General features: G+C 42.4%; 1 protein-coding gene across 2 annotated transcripts in view; it reads right to left on the reverse strand.

Moving 5' to 3' along the window:
* LOC143288601 (notchless protein homolog 1-like) overlaps positions 1-10,000 on the reverse strand; it is a 74,500-nt gene that overhangs the window by 14,879 nt on the left and 49,621 nt on the right. The window lies entirely within an intron of this gene.

The following is a 10,000-nucleotide window of genomic DNA, read 5'->3' on the forward strand; positions in this document are numbered from 1 at the left end:
TTCCTGTTTTTTTTTTTCTTTTCCAGCCCCCCCTCCTCTCTCTCGCGATCTCTCCATCTTCCTTCCAAATTTTCAAATATCTTCTTTCCTCCATTTTTTCTTTTCCTTCCAAATCTCTCTCTCTCTCTCTCTCTCTCTCTCTCTCGCTCTCTCTCCTTTTTTCTGTTCCAAATTTCGAAATATCTCTCTTTTCTGGTTGCAAATCTCTCTTGTTTTTTCTTTTCCAATTCTCTCTCTCTCTCTCTCTCTCTCTCCTCTCCACCCCCCCTTTTTTTTTCTTTTCCCTTCTAAATCTCTCTCTCTCTTTTCTGTTCAAATTCTCCCCCATCTCTCTCTGTTCCTGATCTCTCTCTCTTCTTTCAGTTCCAAATCGCCCCCTCGCTCTGTGTTCCAAATCTCCCCCCTCTCCGCTTTGTTCCAAAAGCTCCCCCCTCTCTCTCCCTGTTCCAGATCTACTCTCTCTCTCGCTCTCTCCCTATCTCTTCCAAACTCCCCGTTCTCTTCTGTTCCAGATCTCACTCTCTCTCTCTCTCTCTCTCTCTCTCTCTCTCCAATTCTCCCGCTCTCTCTGTTCCAGATCTCTCTTATCTCTCTCTCTCTTCTCTCTATATCTCTCTCTCTCTTCCAATTCTCCCCCGCTCTCACTGTTCCAGATCTCTCTCTCTCTCTCTCTTCCAAATCTCCCCGCTCTCTCTGTTCCAGATCTCTCTTCTCTCGCTCTCTCTCTCTTCTCTTCCAAATCTCTACCGCTCTCTCTGTTCCAGATCTCTCTCTTTTTATCTGTTCCATAATCCCCCCCCTCATTCTGTTCCAAATCCCCCCCCCCTTCTTTCTGTTCAAAGCCCCCCCCCTTCTTTCTGTTCCAAAATCTCCTCCCCCTCTCACTCCCTGTTCCAGATCTCTCTCTCTCGTCTCTCTCTCTTTTTCGGCTCCCAAAATATCCACCCTCTCTTCCCTGTTCCAGTGCTCTCTCTCTCTTTTTATCTGTTCAAACCCCCCCCCCCTCTTCGTTTCCAAATCCCCCCCTCTCTCTCCCTGTTCCAGATCTCTCTCTTCTCTTTTTATCGGTTACTAATCCCCCCACCCCCTTCTCTTTCTGTTCCAAAGTCCCCCCCCTCTCTTTCTATTCCGCAAAATCCCCCCCCTCTCTTGCTATTTCCAAATCCCCCCCCTCTCTTTCTGTTCCAAATTCCCCCCCCTCTCTTTCTGTTCCAAATCTCCCCCTCTCTCTCCCTGATCCACATCTCTCTCTCTCTCTCTCTCTCTCTCTCTCTCTCTCTTTCTGTTCCAAATATCCACCCTCTCTCTCCCTGTTCCACATCTCTCTCTCTCTCTCTTCTCTCTCTCTCTCTCTCTCTTTCTGTTCCAAATATCCACCCTCTCTCTCCCTGTTCCAGATCTCTCTCTCTCTCTCTCTCTCTCTCTCTCTCTCTCTCTTTTCTGTTCCAATATCCACCCTCTCTCTCCCTGTTCCAGATCTCCTCTCTCTCTCCTCTCTCTCTCTCTCTCTCTCTCTCTTTCTGTTCCAAATATCCACCCTCTCTCTCCCTGTTCCAAATCTCTCTCTCTCTCTCTCTCTCTCTCTCTCTCTCTCTCCTCTTTTTCTGTTCCAAATATCCACCCTCTCTCTCCCTGTTCCAGATCTCTCTCTCTCTCTCTTCTTCTCTCGTTTTCTGTTCCAAATATCCACCTCTCTCTCCCTTTCCAAGATCTCTCTCTCTCTCTCTCTCTCTCTTCTCTCTCTCTCTATAGCTGTTCCAAATCCCCCCCCGCTTTCTGTTCCAATTCACCCCCCCTCTCTTTCTGTTCCAAATCCCCCCCCCCTCTCTTTCTGATCCAAATCTCCCTCTCTCTCCCTGTTCCAGATCTCTCTTCTCTCTCTTCTCTCTGTTTACTGTTCCAAATACCACCCTCTCTCTCCCTTGTTCAGATCTCTCTCTCTCTTTTTATCTGTCCAAATTACCCACTCTTGCTGTTCCAAAAGTTTTTTTTTTTTTTGTCCCCCCCCCCCCCCCGTCTCTCTCCCTGTGCCAGATTCTCTCTCTCTCTTTTTATCTTGTTCCAAATCCCCCCTCCCCCCCCTCTCGTGTCTGTTACAAATCCCCCCCCTCTCTTTCGATTCCAATCCCCCCTCTCTGTCTGTTCCAAATCCCCCCCCCCCCCTCTCTTTCTGTTCCAAATCTCCCCCCTCTCTCCCTGTTCCACATCTCTCTCTCTCCTCTCTCTCTCTCTCTCTCTCTCTCTTTTCTGTTCAAATATCCACCCTCTGCTCTCCTGTTCCACATCTCTCTCTCTCTCTCTCTCTCTCTCTCTCTCTCTCTCTCTCTCTCTCTTTCTGTTCCAAATATCCACCCTCTCTCTCCCTGTTCCAGATCTCTCTCTCTCTCTCTCTCTTTTTCTGTTACCAAATATCCACCCTCTCTCTCCCTGTTCCAGATCTCTCTCTCTCTCTCTCTCTCTCTCTCTCTCTCTCTCTCTCTCTCTTACTGTTCCAAATATCCACCCTCTCTCTCCCTGTTCACATCTCTCTCTCTCTCTCTCTCTCTCTCTCTTTTTCTGTTCCAAATATCCACCCTCTCTCCTCCCTGTTCCAGATCTCTCTCTCTCTCTCTCTCTCTCTTTTTCTGTTCCAAATATCCACCCTCTCTCTTCCCTGTTCCAGACTCTCTCTCTCTCTCTCTCTCTCTCTCTCTCTCTCTCTCTCTTTTTCTGTTCCAAATATCCACCCTCTCTCTCCCTGTTCCAGATCTCTCTCTCTCTCTCTCTCTCTCTTTTTCTGTTCCAAATATCCACCCTCTCTCTCCCTGTTCCAGATCTCTCTCTCTCTCTCTCTCTCTCTCTTCTCTCTCTCTCTCTCTCTCTCTCTCTTTTCTGTTCCAAATATCCACCCTCTCTCTCCCTGTTCCAGATCTCTCTCTCTCTCTCTCTCTCTCTCTCTCTCTCTCTCTCTCTCTCTCTTTCTGTTCCAAATATCCACCCTCTCTCTCCCTGTTCCAGATCTCTCTCTCTCTCTCTCTCTCTCTCTGTTCCAAATCTCCCCGCTCTCTCTGTTCCACATCTCTCTCTCTCTCGCTCTCTCTCTCTTTTTCTGTTCCAAATCCCCCCCCCCTCTCTTTCTGTTCCAAATCTCCCCCCTCTCCCTGTTCCACATCTCTCTCTCTCTCTTTCTCTCTCTCTTTCTGTTCCAAATATACCACCCTCTCTCTCCCTGTTCCAGATCTCTCTCTCTCTCTCTGTTCCAAATATCCCCCGCTCTCTCTGTTCCACATCTCTCTCTCTCTCTCTCTCTCTCTTTTTTCTGTTCCAAAATCCCCCCCCCCCCTTCTCTCTCTCTCTCTCTGTTCCAAATCTCCCCCCCTCTCTTTTCCAGATCTCTCTCTCTCTTTTCTGTTCCAAATTCCCCCCCCCTCTCCTCTCTCTCTCTGTTCAAATCTCCCCCCCCCCTCTCTCTCTGTTCCACATCTCTCTCTCTCTCTTTCTGTTCCAAATCTCCCCCTCTCTCTCCCTGTTCCAAATCTCCCCCCCCCCTCTCTCTCTCTCTCTGTTCCAAATCTCCCCATCTCTCTCCCTGTTCCAGATCTCTCTCTCTCTCTCTCTCTCTCTTTCTGTTCCAAATCTCCCACGCTCTCTCTCTGTTCCAGATCTCTCTCTCTCTCTTTTCTGTTCCAAATCCCACCCTCTCTCTCTGTTCCAAATCTCCCCCATCTCTCTTTCTCTTCCAAATCTCCCCCCTCTCTCTCTGTTCCAGATCTCTCTCTCTCTCTCTCTGTTCCAGATCTCTCTCTCTCTTCTCTCTCTCTTTCTCTCTCTCTCCCTCTCCTTTTTTTTCTGTTCATGACTGGGCGATGCCTAAATCTTTATCCTTGCGAAATAAAGTTTTTTGAATCTTGAATCTTTTCCTTCCATATCTCCCTCCCTCTCACTCTCTTCTTTTTCTCCTTTTTTTCCCCCTTTTCCTTCCAGCGCCCCACCCCCCACTCCAACGCCCTCCCCCCTCTCTCTCTCTCTTTTACACACCCCTCTCTTTTCTCCCCCCCCCCCTCCCACTCCCTCTACTTCGTGTTTTCCTGGTACATCAATCAAACGAAATAGCGATGCTACCCTTTCACCATAACCGTCATCTTCAACACGGGAGTGACATGCGGGGGGACGTCATCGACGTGTGTGGTGTAGTGTGTGTGTGTGTGTGTGTGTGTGCGTGTGTGTGTATGTGTGTGGTGTGGTGTGGTGTGGTGTGTGTGTGTGTGTGTGTGTCCTGAGTGTCTCTGTGTGTGTAGTGTGGTCTGTGTGTGTGTGTGTGTGTGTGTTGTGTGTGCAGGAATATGGTGTGTGATGTCATGCTTTTGATGACGGTACAATCTTCCGAGGTGTGGGATATAAATTCATTTGATGTGGTGGGTTCTCTTCTTCTCCGTAATAGGAACTTGAGTGACATAACTTCATGACTTGCGTCTTGGCCTGTGTGTGTGTGTGTGATGTGTCTCAGTTGGGGTGGAGACAGCTACAGACTGAAAGAAAAGTTACCCTCAGTAAACTTAATAATAGAATAGAATAGAATATGTCTTTTTTACCAAGATGTACCGGGGTCACAGGAATATTGGAGGGAAGAGGGGGGGGGGGGGAGGCGATAGTACATAACAACGATACAACATAAATCGAAAATCTACACAAACACAGATACAGTAGAAATTAGGATACATAATTATTGGACCAAGTGCTATGCTTGCTTCAAAATTGTTTCACACACAAGCTACAGCAGACAGAGTTTGAATGCAAAGCCGCTTACATCATTTTGTTCTCGCCAGACAGCCTACTGCAGCGTCGCGGTATGCTATTGGCTGAGCTGGAATCTGTGTTTCTGGTCCACCGTATATAATTAATATATCTTTTGTCAGATCAGCAAACTACAAGTATTATACCACTGGCAGAATCGTCGCGATTCCATCTTTAAGTCTATTCACTTGTGTTTGCCTACGTTAAACTGATTTAACGCAGTTTTGTAATTTTCAGCGACGAGCTCGTTAAAACTGACCCTGTTCAGGTGACTTAGATTATGTATCTGCTTAACTTTCCAGGTACCACTCTTCTCATACTTTTCATTTTTCTGGTGAAAACCTCTCAGAACATCAAGACATATACAGTTTATTTTTGTTAAGCATTCCCTTAGCTATGTTATAAGGCTCTGCGTGTGTGAAAATGACTGTTTTATAAATACATGTGGTGTTTGTGCAAGGACTGTGTGAGTTGAAAGCGTACAGCACACAGTTGCATTTATCTATGCAATATCATGTGTGAGATAAAAACGATTCATCAATATCACTGCTACCTGATAAGAAACACATTATCATGTGGATGTGAGGAGGGATCAGAGGGGGAGACAACTGTGATACATCCCTTTTTGCACTGGGCTCTTCCAGTACCATGAACAAGCATTGATCGACTATATAAAGTCAAAGCCCTGAGCGCAAAGCGTTTAAAACAGCGCAACAGGCTACAAGCTACAGGTTACGTCCGATCAATGTCCTACTGGAAAACCTATGCCCACTTGCGACCTGGACGAGAAAGAGAGAGAGAAGAGGAAAACTGGGTGTGGAGGGTTGGTGTCATGGGGGGTGTGGGGGGTGGAGGGAAGGGGTATTGGTTTCTGGGAGGGAGGGAGGGCAGTGACTATAATCCAGACATTGCCTTCAACATAGAGAACGAACAGTGCACGTTCGAAGTGCAGGCAGCTGCAAAAAGTTTACGGTGACTACCGCTCGCTGGCTGGCAGGTTCGCGATCACGGAGATCGGATACACACTGACAACATGCACACAGGATATACAGACATATATGCAAAACACCTGGACATGGACACACCACACACACACACACACACACACACACACACACACACACACAAGCACACCCTCACCCTCCCTCCCCCACAATTTATATCCATGTAACTTTCATTTTAGTGCTTTCTCACTGTGGGATTTTTTTTTCTCCAAAGAGCAGGCAGAAAGGCAGCACACAACAGTGAATGCTCAGTCCTCCTCAGTACTGGATCTGCTAGAGTGTTATAGATGTATAAAAAATTGTTTAATTTTTTTTTTTTTAATTAAAGAAAAAGAAGAAAAACAAGGCCTTCAAGACTCACTTGTGATACACTTTGAAAAAAAAAAAAAAATCCAAGCTTTTTATGTATTGTGTATAATTTCAAAATGTAATGTTTAAGATGAGAAAGATCAGGTTAAAGCGAATTTACTCCCCTAGCATTAATTACAGAGTAATTTCCCTTCTTTACCTTCTGCACCAAAACGTTTGCAAAATAAATAAAACTTCCATGCTTAGCAAAGAAGTTCCCGTTTGAACAAAAAATGATAATAATGACTGCTCTTGTTGTTGGGTCAGAATATCAGATCAAAGTGCCAAGTTTAGGAATACAAAAAAATATAAATATAACAGTAAATGCAGATTTGCATATAATTAGGCTTCATTTCTTTTTTTTCTTTTTTTCTTTTTTGTGCCCATCCCAGAGGTGCATATTGTTTTAAAGATGACTGGAAAGAACTGAATTTTTCCTATTGTTATGCCTAATTTGGTGGTCAACTGACAAAGTATTTGCGAGAAATGGCAATGTTAAGTTTAACACGGACACACACACACACACACACACACAGGACAACCGAACACTGGGTTATTTCCAACAATGACTCACATTCGTTTACACAAGTGAGTCAAAAACCAGTCCTGTGACTGACACGAAACAGGCACAAAGATGTGAGATCCGCCAATACACCGTCACTAATATAAAGCCAGTTAAGTTAGAAACAGGGCACAAAGATTGAGACCACCAATATCACCGTCACTAATATAAAGGGCCAGTTAAGTTAGAGTGAGCAACCCCAAGGCTTTCTTCAATCATCTGTCTCCCAGTCAAGACCACTGACCTAGTCCGAAGTGTAATTTACTGATTCTCCGTTTCAATGTGCTTTTAACTTCATTTTGCAAAAAACATCTAATATTCAAAGCGGTAAAGAAGGCTGAAGCCAAAAATATCTATCATATACTTGTAGTCTCTACGATTAAGACAAACTTGGGTTTCTCAAAAAACTGACTGACCAGTTCCCACCAAAAACACACGTTTGTCCTTTGACGTTTTGAATTAATATCTATTACTTCCACAAATACAAGAATATTGATGATTGTATCAAAGTCCAGTTGGCATACTTTCCCTTTGGACTGATGATCATGTTTTTTTTTATTTTTTTTTTTTTTTTTTTTTTTCTTTTTTTTTTTTTTTTTTTTTTTTTTTTTTTTTTTTTTTTTTGTTTTCTTTTTTTATTTTGTTTGTTTTTTGTTTGGTTACTTTTTTGGGGTTTTTTTTTTTTTTTTTTTTTTTTTTTTATTTGTTTTTTTTTTTTTTTTTTTTTTTTTTTTTTTTTTTTTTTTTTTTTATTTTATTTTTTTTTTTTTTATTTTTTTTTTTTTTTTTTTCTTTTTTTTTTTTTTTTTTTTTTTTTTTTTTTTTATTTTTTTTTTTTTGTTTTTTTTTTTTTTTTTTTTTTTTTTTTTTTTTTTTTTTTTTTTTTTTTTTTTTTTTTTATTTTTTTTTTTTTTTTTTTTTTTTTTTTTTTTTTCTTTTTTTTTGTTTATTTTTTTTTTTACTTTTTTTTTTTTTTTTGATTTTTTTTTTTTTTTTTTTTTTTTTTTTTTTTTTTTTTTTTCTTTTTTTGTCTTTTTTTTTTATTCATGCTATGGTATTTTTTGTTGTTCGTTCATAATGAGTTTTATGATTTTTGTGTTTTTACTGTTAAAGGTTAGTTATTTTATTTTTTTAAATCAGGTTAAGAATAAGAATAACTTTTATTATCTCCAACTGGAGAATTTTGGTCAGGTGCATTATCACAATCATAGACAAGGGGTAAACAACATGGGGACATAACTGTAAAAGTCAACAACAGCTTTATGAATATTACGAAGACAAAAAACACCAATGTAAAAATATCACGGCCCCGTTTCATGCATATCTCCACACATGCAGTATAATAATTAGTATTCTTAAGGTAAAAACAGAAAGAATTGAGACACATTATTTGTGAATCTAATATAAGCACAGCCTTACTATATTGCACATTGTTTATAATAGTAGATGAATGTAGACAGATAAGAATATTGATAATTGCGGAAAACCGCAACCAGATAATCAGCACACTCCCGCACTCCCCCCACCCCCACACGCGAGCGGATTTGACTTGAAATTAGAAACAAGAGTAAGGGTCATGGATGTTCTCCAAAATAAAAAGCGTTTCACATATTCGCGTTTTTTAAAAACATTGCCAATTAATAAAGTTACGTCATTATTTTCTACATGTTCGGTCCCCCATCCTGTGGGGCTCTCCCTTTTCTACCACTCGTGTCACGTATGGTTCGTTTGCACCTCCCCTGTCTCGGTCATCCCACCACCTATTCCCTTCACCTCCCCAAGCCCCCAAAGCCCACTCCACACAGCAGACAAGGGTGGGGGAGCGGGGGGGAGAGGGTGTCGGGCGGCGGCATGGTCGGCAGTCATCTGGCGGGCAGGGGGGGGGGGTGGGCGTGGACGTGGCATATATATTGAGGTGGCGGTACCTTGCTGTGCTGTTTGCTTGGGTGTTTGCTTGTGTGGGTTTTGTGTGTTTGTGTGAGTTGTTTTTGTATGGTTGGGCTGTTGGGTGAAGGTAGGCTTTGGTGGGGGCGGCCTCAAGAGTGGGTTGGGTGTGGGGGAAATCATCTTGGGGGGAGTGGGTTGGTTGTGTTTGTGTGGTTGTGTGTGTGTGTGTGGGTGGCGGGGTGTTGGTGATGTTGTGTGTGTTTGTGTGGGTTCTATGTGTGTTGAGGTAGGGGAGGGAGGGGGGTCGGGGGTGTGGGGGTTAGTTCAATCAGGTGTGGTAATAGTGTTGAGTGAGAGGAGTGAGATATATTAATGGACACTTTTGATTATCAGAATCTAATCTCCAGATACAACAAACAACCACAATTATCACTCTGTCTGTGAGTGTGTGAGTAGTCATGTATGTGATATGTGGATAGTAGTGCCATGTGTGTGTGAGAAAATTGAGTAATTATAGGATTGAATTATGTGTGTGGTGTGTGACCATATGCTGGAACTGCTCATTAAAAAAATCCCCTATGTCTACCCTATTAAAGTTTCTAAATACATATCACCCTTACATCCTCCCTCTAAAAATAAGACTTATTCATCTTATTCCATTCTAGTCATTCCTTGGTGGTGAGATTTTTTCCTTCATATTAACCACCCCCATACCTACACCATTGATTGGTATTATTTTATAATTATTGAGATTCGAGACTATAGAGACCGTTATAGTATCTTGATTTGAAGAGATAATAATTTACAGACATATGAAAAAGTTACATATATCTGAGAGTTATTATTGTTTTTGTTGTTTATGTTGGTGTGTGTGTGTTGTGTGTGCCCGTCTTATAACATAGAGAGTAAATATAAATCTATGCCCTGACCCCTGCAAGCTATTTAACCAGATTACTCTGAGATTTCAGTTGAAGTTACTGTACATCACAATACTAATCCACATCATACTCACTTGTAGTGCGACTGTCCAGTATCTGTAGTTTGTGAGTGTGTTGAGAGAGTGAGATAGTCGTGTGATATAACTTACAAACAAACCAAAATAAAAACCATAATTATAAAAAAATACTGATCATTCCACAACATCGGCCACAACTACGGCCCCCCCCCCACCCCCCCAACCCCCCCCAAGAGCATGATCATGGCTGTCTGCTGATGTGGTGATTGAGATCATCTCATTCAGTGTGGGCTTGGCCGTGAGTCAAGTGCTAATGTCCGGATATCAAAGAATGATAGGTTTCCTTTGACCTCCTACTTTTTATTTAATTATTTCTTATTTTCCATTCAATCATCTTTTTAATCTTCCCCCCTCCCCCCCCCTCACACACAACCACCCCAACATACGTATCATACACCATATAAACATAAT

This window comes from Babylonia areolata, chromosome 12, assembly GCF_041734735.1.
Source record: "Babylonia areolata isolate BAREFJ2019XMU chromosome 12, ASM4173473v1, whole genome shotgun sequence".
NCBI lineage: Eukaryota > Metazoa > Mollusca > Gastropoda > Neogastropoda > Buccinidae > Babylonia > Babylonia areolata.